This window comes from Palaemon carinicauda, chromosome 3, assembly GCF_036898095.1.
Source record: "Palaemon carinicauda isolate YSFRI2023 chromosome 3, ASM3689809v2, whole genome shotgun sequence".
In the NCBI taxonomy this organism is placed as follows: domain Eukaryota; kingdom Metazoa; phylum Arthropoda; class Malacostraca; order Decapoda; family Palaemonidae; genus Palaemon; species Palaemon carinicauda.
In genome coordinates this window covers 44,927,196-44,937,195 of record NC_090727.1, presented here as the reverse complement: position 1 = coordinate 44,937,195, position 10,000 = coordinate 44,927,196, and positions in this window count along the sequence as shown.

The following is a 10,000-nucleotide window of genomic DNA, read 5'->3' as shown; positions in this document are numbered from 1 at the left end:
AATTAAAATCAGGTAAGAAAATTACAAGAAACATAATATTGGGCAACTTCCTGGTGAGGGTTGAGGTTGTACTATTACAATCCTTTTTATCTTCGCCAACTACGTTGAGGCGAGCGATAGGTTTTGATAGGGATATGTTTGCATGTCTGTCTGTTCGTTCGTGGTTCATATGAGTAAAAAAAATGTTGCCCAAATCTCAGGAAATATGGTGGGATTGATAAGATTTAGCGAGTGAATGGGTCAGAAGTCAAGGCCAGGGTCATGAAAATGTGGAAAATTAATCACAAAGCTCAAAAACTATTCCACATAATCTAATGAAATTTATTGGAATGATTGGCCATGAACAAAGAACAATATGATTAGATTTTGCGAGTGAAAAAGTTACATATCAGAGGCCAGGTGATGAAAAGGCAAAACATGTCTTTTTGCTATATCGTTGCCAATTCTTATCTGATTTGCATGAAACTTTTGCAAAAATGTTAGCGATTGGAGGTCAGAGGTCAACTGGGTTATTAACTTACAGAAAGTTCCTGAAAAACAAAAAGGAAGTTTTTAGAAAATTTTCTTGGTGACAAAAGTGGCTGTGGCGGAGGTATGCGCTCTACCGAGTGTTTGTTCTTGTTATATCAGAGACGAATATGAATGGAGCTTTTTATTACTGACATTTCGAATAATCTAATAATAACAAAATATACAATTGCTGAATCATACTGGATTTCATATCATAATTAAGCAATTATCTTTACAATCCCTTATATTAAAAGCACATAATAATATAAAATGTTGTAATAACAAACACAATCACTCCAAATTTATTGTCCTTGAAAGAGATATAAGGCAATCAATCAAGTGTCTCAGTTCTTCAAGGAATAATCAATCCTTCGATGGCATACCATCATTGTAACTTCCAAATGAAAGGCGTCTCCTGCTGTGACCGTGTACCTGCCAGACAATCGTCTCCCCAGTAACGTTATAGTTATAGGATCAAATGGCGTTGGGGGGAGTCACCTACAAGGGAAACTGTTCGATCTTCTCTCTGAAAGTATAGGTTTACTAGAAAATGCTCTTAATGATAATGGAATGCTTGATGGAAAGAGTACAATATCTTTTTCTATCTTTTCCTTATAGCATGGATAAGAAGCTTTCAAAGGTTATGTTCCTATTTAAGTGGCCTTTATGAAAAAGAAATCACATAAAAAATACTTTAAAAAAAATCTTCATTCTATTTGACGTCTATATCAGGTCTATAAAGGTAATACTCCCAGGTCTTAATATCAATTATGAAGGGAGGAGAAAGAATTTGAAAAAAAAAGGCTTTAATTTTTTTAGGCTAAATCACCCTGGCGTTGAAAAACCGTAGGTCAGAGGCCAAAAACCTATGCAGTTTGGAGATGTACTAAGTAACCTTATCAGTTTTTATGAATGTCAATTTCATGTCCAAAAAAAAATGGGGTTGGCCGGCCGTCCCCTTAAATAAAAATTGCTGTGCCATTTTAAAATCAGTTATTTTCAATGGAAACATTTGTGAGAAATGTGTCGTCCACTCCTTGCTTCTGGAGTTCATCTTCGATAAGACTTGTCTCTTTATACAATGACTTTCTTGGATTCCTACTAACTCCTAACTATTAGCCACATATTTTTCTATTCATCCCATTAATAGATTTATCCTGAGAGAGAGAGAGAGAGAGAGAGAGAGAGAGAGAGAGAGAGAGAGCAACAAAACTAATAAGAACCGCTTATTTCTATATTTCTTAAACGACCCCTCCCCATTCCCTCACCCAACCCAAGGGGTGTACTCTCCCGTCAAAGGTTAAAGGAAACCAGACCTTTGGAGCTACTATTGTCAATAAAGGCAATAAGGAATAATCATTGAGCTTAGATTCTATCTGTCGGGTAGACTTCACTATCTTTCTTATTTTGATTCTTGATAGTATATTATGTGATACTTCAACACGGCGATGATAACGATGGTATTGTAAAATCTTTTCCCACTGCTATTTTTCTTATCACACACACACACACACATATATATATATATATATATATTTATATTTATATATATACATACATACATATATATATATATATATACATATTTACACACCTGTATATATATATATATATATACACACATATATATATATATATATAAATGTATATATATATATGTATATATATATACATATATATATATATATATATATAAATATACATATATATATATACATATTTATATATATATATATATATATAGATATATATATATATATATATACATATTTATATATATATATATATATATACATATTTATATATATATATATATATATTTACACACCTGTATATATATATATATATATGTATATATATATATATATTTACACACCTATATATATATATATATATATATGGAGGATGGGTGAAAGAAGGAGGAGTTGTTGGGGGCTGGAGATAAAGATCAAGTTCCCTAAAAAAGAAGACCCTATTAGAGGATGGTAGCTTATACCCAATCACGTCCAGACTATGTGCTCTATAAGGTACTAAATAAGAGGTGAAAATGTACTGTTTTAAATTTCGTAATCATAAGTAAAAGGGACCGTGATTGAGTGTTTTGAACCCAGATACCGATAATAAAACCGAAAGGCAGTGATGGTGTGCGTGTGCATGTGCGTGTGTATAAAAGCAGTCAATGCATTTGCACGCACAAATCCACAAACACGCTCAAATAAGTACTAATACACGTGAATTGTTTCAATCTTTTACTAATAGCTCTCTCTCTCTCTCTCTCTCTCTCTCTCTCTCTCTCTCTCTCTCTCTCTTTAGTTAAAGATTAAATCAAAAGTAGACTTGAAATTGATAAAGATAGAAAGATATACATAAGAGATGATGAGAGTCCGACATCTTGCTTTGGGTCGAGACAATATCATGATAAGATTAACGTCCTTGACTGACAATGAGCAGATCATGTGATTCCCCTGACGTCAATTGCGACCTTCAGTTAATCTTGCACTTAGTGGCATCTCAGTACACACACATACACACAAACACGCACGCACTCATCCACGCACACAGACACACACACACAGACCCATTGTAAATCAATGTGTATCATCCACTGCAGAAGAAAACCCACCGTCGTGTCCTTTCACTTGCTACTTTTTTATGATCTTTCTATGCTAAAATTTCTTAGTTCGTCAATCCATTGTCTTTTCATCCTTCCCTACCTTCCTTTACAGTCTTTGTGAACTTTTTTCTGTTATTTTTAATGTCTATCCATTATCTACCCTTCTCATTATATGTCCTCCCCAAGTAAATTTCTCTTTCATATGTTGTTAAAATATCCTCTGCTTCACTTTGCTTTCTGTTCCATGTTGCTCTTCTTTTTGTCTCCTAACGTTATTCAAATCATTGTTATTTTCGTAGCTCTTTGAGTTGGAACTAGTTTTTTTTTAAGGCTTTAGTAAAGCTCAAAGTTTCGAAAGCATAAGTTAATACTGGTAGGACCAACTCAATAAATAATTTTGTTTTTGGAGAGTGTGGTGTTTTACATCTTATGCTTAACCTTTTATTTCTTGAGAGGAAAATAATGTCTCTTAAGTATTTTCATTAACAACCACTATTTGCCGTCTCTCTTAATTTTCATTTTTATATAATATATATATATATATATATATATACATATATAAATATATATATATATATATATATATAAATATATATATATATATATATATATCTATATGTATATAAATATAAATATATATATATATATATATGTGTGTGTGTGTGTGTGTGTCTGTGTGTGTTTGTGCACGCTCGCATGTTTGTGTGTGTTTTTTTATTGTATATTTGTAATTATATATTCCCTTTCCATGACATTTTTGTAATAATTTCCAGACACAGAGAGAATGACGGATGTTTTGTTATACACTTTTTAGGAGGAAGAAGTCCTTGATTTGTCCAAGTCACTTAAGGGAGAAGTTGCACATTCTGAATGACGAAACCTTTCATGGCTTCAGTATTAAAATTGGAAAAGTTATAATAATTCAATGTGGATTAGATGTTGATTAATGTGATTTTCCTACATTTTTATTTTTCAAGATTTATTTAATTGTAATCGAGAGAGAGAGAGAGAGAGAGAGAGAGAGAGAGAGAGAGAGAGAGAGAGAGAAATTTTCGAGTGGAAACTCTTCTATTTATTAACTCCTATGAAAGAAATTCCATTGATCCAGCAGGCAAGTTAAGTTTAAAAAGAACATCAGTATGTATGAGGTTTCAAACCATTCTCTCTCTCTCTCTCTCTCTCTCTCTCTCTCTCTCTCTCTCTCATAGAAGTAGGTCATCATCACCATGATCATCATCATCTCTCCCAAATCGTCTCTATATATACGGGCTTTTAAATCAATACTTCTTCATTCATCATCTCTTACTTCATGATACAAAGTCCTCAGCTATTTATGCCTGGGTCTTCAAACTCTTCTACCTCCTTTTGGAACCTATATGAAAGTTTACAGAACTAAACTCCCTTGGGGAGTGAGAAGAGCAAGCCCACACCATCTTCATCTATCCTACACTATGCTGTCATCCACATATGGCACATGATTAATCATTGTCATAGTATCATTTATAATTCTGTCGTGCAAATTAACACCCCATATTCTTTTGAGGACTTTGTTCTCAAATCTACAAAATCTGTTGGATATTGTTCCATTGTCATACCACGACTCATGTCCATATAGCAACACTGATGTCACTAACTGATATTTAGCCTGATTCTTATATGTAATTTCAGCCCTATATATATATATATATATATATGTGTGTGTGTGTGTGTGTGTCGGAAAAGGGTATGGCAGAATATCTATTGATCGAATTTTATATTGTTTTTATCGAGAAAGCTAACATTACTATTTTTATTTTGATCAAGATTCACTCTATAATTACAGAACCCCTTAAACTGCATTTCAAAATAATGAAACAATAGCGATGGATTTCAACATACATATTGTATAAATATTGGAGATTTATTAGGGTATATTGATATGGAAATTTTGTCCTAAGAAAGGGGGTCTTTGGTAGCTGCCACCCCCCCCCCCCCCCCAACCCCCACTCACAGAATATACTGATTCTCTTTTCCATATGAAGAAATGCACAAACACTTACAGAATATTCATTGATTGAGAGCTATCTATTTTTTCCCCTCAAATTGATGCCACCTAAAAAGAATTTCTACTAAATATTTGATGTTGGAATTGTAATATTTTAATTAATTTTTTTTTCAGTTGTCACTAAATGATGACACCTAAAAAGAGGTTCTGATTCGGTAAATCCGAAGAAGCAAATTCGGTTAAAAAAAGGATAGCAGGAAACAGAGGAGCAGAGAAATATATGTAGGGAAACAAATGCAAGAGGAATGACAGCTGGATATGAGACATAGGATGAAGAAAAAAGAAAAACTCATGTAAGTAGAATAGCACGTAGCCATAAAGCAGAAATTGAAGAGCAGATGGATTTAAGAAGGAACACTAATGTAACAGATGTGAGGTAAAAGGCAGAAAGCAGATGAATATGAGTTGAAGTAAAAAATCAAATGAATTTAAGAAGGAACACTAATGTAAGCTGAATGGCAGCTAGACGTGCAGAAGAAGAAGCCGAGAAACAGATGAATTTAGGAAGGAAAACTAAAGCAAAATTAAGGGCTACTAAACGTGAAACACAGGATGAAGACCAAAGAAATAATCACCTTGAAAATAATCAACAAAGAATAACAGTTATAAGAAATCAGGAATCAAGAAATCAAGGAATGACTCAACTTTAGGATAACTAACAAAGAATGATTGTCCTTCGAAACCAAGAAACATCAAAAGAAGCTGAGAATCAATATATTGACAGAGATATGCATGCAGAAGTAAGAGCATGTCCTTTTAATGATGTGCAAAGGCATCTTGGTGCCTTCACTCACAATCCAAGATACCCTTATGAAACAGGAGTCATAGTACAAATTGGGTTCATATCACACCTATGTAATGACTGTGACGCTCAGAAATGGAAGAATGAACCTCCTGGACTGTGTTACAGTGGAGGGAGGATAAGACTGCCTTCGTTAGTTGAATCACCTGAATATCTGAAAAACTCCAACCATTCATAACATATCCTCAAAATCATTCTAATCTGCAATAATGCTCTCCAGATGAGTTCATTTGGAGAAATATTTATGAATGACGGGAGGTTTATGCCCACATTCAAATCGAATAGCCAATATACCCTAGCAAAGCCTGGAAACCCTGCTAGTATATATATATATATATATATGTATGTATGTATATATATATATATATACACACACACATATATATATATATATATATACACACACACACATATATATATATATATATACGCATATATAAATACACACACACACACACATATATATATATATATATATATATTCAAATAAGCCATATAAATTTTTGATACATTAATGTCTGGATTCTCTTAACAACCTCGGGATCAGAGCCCCAGGCGAAATCACACAAAGACAAGAGCTTGTGACAGGCCGGGAATTGAACCCTGTTAGTCACTGTCTATACAAGCTTGCCGACCAGGGTTCGATTCCCGGCCGGTCACAAGCTTTTGTCTTTGTGTGATTTCGCCTGGGGCTCTGATCCCGAGGTTGTTAAGAGAATCCAGACATTAATGTATCAAAAATTTATATGGCTTATTTGAATATGAAAAACACGTCTAAATGTGCAAAAATTTATTATATATATATATATATATATATATATATATATATATATATATATATATATTATATATATATATATATATATATATATTAATGTCTAGATTCTCCTAACGGCCTTGGCATCAGAATCTAATCGAAATCACACAAAGACAACAGCTTCTGATAATTCTGGAATCTAATCCTGGTTCAGGAAACTAGTATGAACAGTGACTTACCATTTGGCCACGAAGAAATATAAATGTCAATGACAATTTTTCTGCTCTTATACCTGTCGAATTCAGGCTTTTTGTACTTAGATTTGAAATCAACCTTTTTTCACCATTGTAACTAATTAGCATGTTTGTGACTTTGCATTCGAATAATGATAAATTTTGCCCAATCCGACGTTTTCGTTTTTTTTTCATATTCAAGTAAACCGTATAATGTTTTATATATATATTAATTTCTGGTTTCTCTTAAAGACCTCGGGATCTGAGCCCCAGTCGAAATGTAATAATTTTAAAATGGAGACGAGGCAGTTTAGAGTTTATTTCACGTCTTTATTTGTTTCGTTCGGTGGAAGAAGGTTTAGCAAATAATTTACATGTCTGATATTCTGAAATTGGTTCCTCTGATATAACTCTATTTCGAACTAGAGGGGCACTCAGTAGAGCGCAGACTTCCGCCAAGGCAGCTTATTTTTCGAACCTTTGAACTGATTTTATAGTACGTTTTGCTCGTACTGGATCTTGACCTTGGACCTTCCAAAATCAATCCTAGATGAGCTGCTTACCAAGATAAAGAGTTCCTGCTATCCTTACCAGCAGCAGCAGTTAACTCCTAAACATAACACACACTTCACAGGAAACCATTGCCTCATTAAACCTCCGGTATTAAGAGATAAGAAGACAGTGATGGAAGCGTTTAGACAGAGAGAGAGAGAGAGAGAGAGAGAGAGAGAGAGAGAGAGAGAGAGAGAAATTGTGTGCATGAACGCATGCTTGCACTTGTGGTGTTTTCGAGAGATAGTGTAAGTTCAAAATAAACTGTTAGAGAAGTATACTCTCTCTCTCTCTCTCTCTCTCTCTCTCTCTCTCTCTCTCTCTCTCTCTCTCTCTCCATAAAAGGATTGTACAATATACAGGAGAGATGAGACATGGTATGCAAGCTAGTAACGATACTAATGGCTTTCGTCAAGACATATCTATTAAAAATCATTACCCTGATATAATAGCAGTGGATTCATAAGAAAAAAAAATGAGGATTTGAATATATTTTGCAACAAAAGGAAAAAAAGCGAAAATGCTACAGACGTCATCGGGATATTTATTGAAGATTCAAAATTACGGTTGCAGTTCCAAAGCCCTTGCATTGAAGAAAGTCTTAATTCTCAAAAAGGTTCAGTATAAGGTCTGGCTGGCTGCAGCAGTTCATATATAAACTGTATGTATATATATATATATATATATATGTGTGTGTGTGTATATATATATATATATATATATACCTGTATATATGTTGAATGGAATTTAGTTTACCTGCGAAGTACCGTTGCTTTCTCTAATTTCACCTACAGACAGTTCGAGGAAAAGGAAGTTGTGTAATAGCACAGCAGATTGGGATAAAATCCTCCCATTGTTATAAAATTATGAAACTTTGCATGCTTACACAATATACCAATACAAACCATTTTGGCCACAGTACCAAGCTGGATATGTCCTGTGGCGTCGGTGGCCGCCATTATTTCAAAATGCCGTCCATTCGCAACAGTTTTTATCTTATGTCCTACATATCTTTTGATATAATACACCAAGAGTGAGGACTCTGGTATCTATTGGTAGATTTTCAAGATAAGATAGTAAAGAAAAAAAAAACTTTGGAATCATTCTAATAAAATTTCATGGATATTAATATGATGATGAGAATATTAGGCCACCAAAAATCCAACACCAAGGTCACATACAAATGGGAATCTTTGCAAAATATCAAAATTGGAAAACAGCTTTTTTGAGAACTGGGATATGAAGAAATATGAAAAAAAATAAATAAAATACCATATTCATATAATCATACACAAAAAGAAAGAAAGAAAAAGAATATATTCAACCAAAGAGTTCACCAAAATTCAATGAAACATCAAAGTATATTAACAATCAGATTTTTCATGTTTATCTATACTTTGTAACATACTGTATATAATTCCAGCCCTGCTTTGGCACACTATCAATAGACTATAACTAACATAGTAACTGCTTTGGTACCTTATATATATAACTTGCATTATGATATATGTTTTTGCACATTATCTATAGCTTACAGCAGACAAAATATATAATATACTGTTTATAACAAACCTAATGAAAGCATTAGCACTTTGGAGACAAATTGTATATAAAATAACTACCTTGTTCTTGATTATAGTCTATTACAAACAGTATAACTTCTTTGGCACCGAATTTGTAGCATATAACAACAGCTGATTATTACCTTATTTTTATGTTGCAGTTTTACATCTTATCCACAGTTTGCAGAAAAAAATCCTTATAGTTTCTAATAAACCTAATGAAAGCTTTAGCTCTTTTGAGATTAATTTTAATGAAAACAAAAATACAGTTGCTCCTTATTATATTCTGTAACGAACATAATAACTACATCGGTACCTTATGTGACATAATAACTGTTTTGCACTATATTCTTTTGTTTTTTTGCAACTTATATATAGCTTACAAAAGACAAAATATATCATTTTTATGGATTCTAACATAGCTAAGTAAAACTTTATCACTTTTGAAACTCATTATAAGGAAAAATAATATGACTGTCTTTGTTCATTATTAAAGTATGTCACGAACGTAATAAGTGACCTGGCGCCATATTCGTAGCAACAAACAAAATAAATCATCTATTTAGTTTCTAACAAACATCATTAAAACTAAAGCAATTTTAGGAATAGTTATAGAAAAAAACACAAACAAAACCTTTTTTTTTTATTATTATTAGAAAACACATGATAAAAACTCCCTTTATCAGGCTCTACATACTTTCACAGATCACTAACAGGGCCCACCATACTTGTACAGAGCTCTGCAGGTGAGAAAGGCTTTTGCGCACTTGCAGTTCATATGGCATCCTTCCAGGTAACATTACTGCATCACCTCTTTGCACATCTTACTTGTTTCAACAAGTGTGTTCCATACAATTTCCCAGGTCACCTTGTTGGCACGTGTCTTTCCCTATCATTCTGGCTCTGGAAGATTCATATCTGTGCAA